This window comes from Pteropus vampyrus, unplaced genomic scaffold, assembly GCF_000151845.1.
Source record: "Pteropus vampyrus isolate Shadow unplaced genomic scaffold, Pvam_2.0 Scaffold150, whole genome shotgun sequence".
Lineage (NCBI taxonomy): Eukaryota > Metazoa > Chordata > Mammalia > Chiroptera > Pteropodidae > Pteropus > Pteropus vampyrus.
Window position 1 is genome coordinate 793,559 of NW_011888931.1, and position 1,955 is coordinate 795,513.

Consider the following 1,955-nt stretch of genomic DNA (forward strand, 5'->3'; position numbering starts at 1 on the left):
GAGGTGACTTGTGAGAACCTAAACACTTTTTCCAGTGGCGTCTTAACAACTCAATGATTTTTTACTACTATTAGGTGATGAAGGCATCAGCACCTGCCCGGCAGGCATCCTCTACCATGAAATTACCCAAACTTCTCAAATCTGTCAGTTTTGAGAATTATCAGCTTCTATTTCTTTAAATATTGCCTTTTCTCTGTCCATCTAGGACGCCAATTTCATGTATTTTGGACACTTATACTGCTTCCCGTATGTTTGTTAAACCTGGAAAAGCATTTTTTTCTCTGTATGCTGCTTCATTCTGGATATTTTGTACTCATTTTTCTTCCAAGTCACTAAACTTTTCTATGTGTTATCATTGTTTAAACTAACCTATTGAATTCTTAATTTTTATTATTGTGTTTTTCAATTCTAGAGTTCCATTTGATTCCTTTTTTTTTTTAATGCCTATATCGCCTGGTCTTCCTAGGTGGTCTCCCATCCAAGTACTAACCAGGCTCGACCCTGCTTAGCCTGTGAGATCAGATGAGATCTGGCACGTTCAGGGTGGCATGGCCATAGACTGATTCCTTCTTATAGATTCCAGATCTCTGGTGAAATTCTCTATCTTTTCTATTATTTTCTTAAACTGTTGATTATTCCATTTAAAATTCAGCATCTAACTCTAATACCTGCATCACCTTAGTCTCTTTCTAGTTCTTGTTTTCTCTCTTTCTACTCCCTCCTTTTCTTCCATTTGTTGCCATCTCCTGGCATGTCTGATAATTTAATTGAATGTCGGACATAGTGCATGAAAAATCATAGAGACTGAATGATATTATCTTCTTTCAGGGAGGACTTAATTTTCTTCAGGTGAGCTGGTTGAGTATTTGCCGATCACATTGATCTGTTCAATGCTGGTTACTTATTTCAGGTTTTGTCTTCCAAGTTCTTAACTGAAAGCTTGGGTACTTATCAGTGCATGCCCTTCTTGGCATACACTGAACTTCAATTTTTGTCTCTCTAGCATCATAAGACTACTGAAGTTAATGCTTAGCTTTTTAGCTTCTTAGAGGCAGATTTCTGCTTGGTGTCTCAGTCTCTAGGTGTGATACATATTGTGATGCACTGGCCAGCTGTCCCTTCATGAAAGACATATTCTCCCAACAGCTGGGAGTCTTGCCAGAGGCAGCCTTCTATTGTCAGCCCTCTTTGAAGATCGTCTCTGTTGAAGAGAACCGCTTCCCCCAAGGTCCATCTTCTTCCAGGGGCAGCCTGCACCCAATTATTTCTTGACAGAGACCTATTGCAATTCTTTAGAACTCCCGGTGGCGTTGGCAGAGGTTGGGCCTACAATACAATCCTGTCTCCTTCCTCTCCCTTCCACAGAGGTTGATTCTAAAACACCCCCTAATGAGCCTCTTGCTTACTAATCTCTGCCCGAGGGAACCCAGCCTGGGACATTAGACCTATATATGGACAATTCAGAGGTCAGGGCATGCCTCAAGGGGAACTTGTGCATAGAATATTAGGTACATTTCAATGCGTTTCTTGTGTCTTCGAGATCTTGGCGGCTTTGGGACCCTGGATGCCTTGGTTGCTCTCCAGTGCTTTCCAACAGCTGACCTTTGTATTCTGTTCAGCTTTTATAGTGGTTCTCAGTGGGGGATTCATCTGATATCATCTGCTCCATCACATCTGGAAGCGGGTCATGCTGACTGTTTTAATTCTCAGTAGCCAGAGGAGCAGTTGATTGGAGATGCAGAAATGATGAGAGCCTAAAAGGAACGTGACCTGGTTGTCTTTGACTGTGTAACACCCAGGAAGGGGAGTACAGAGCACAACCGGATATGTGGCCTGAACTAGAAATATAGATTTTAAACCTCCCAAGGAAAAGAGAGGGCCAGATAAGTAAAAGGGAAGAATTATTAAAAGATGTCTCAGAGTAAAAGGAAATTTTGATGCTATAATGACTAAAT

At 41.3% G+C, this 1,955-nt stretch overlaps 1 pseudogene; it reads right to left on the minus strand.

Moving 5' to 3' along the window:
* Nucleotides 1-441: 441 nt before the first annotated feature.
* LOC111745269 lies at nucleotides 442-560 on the minus strand (annotated as a pseudogene).
* Nucleotides 561-1,955: the final 1,395 nt, after the last annotated feature.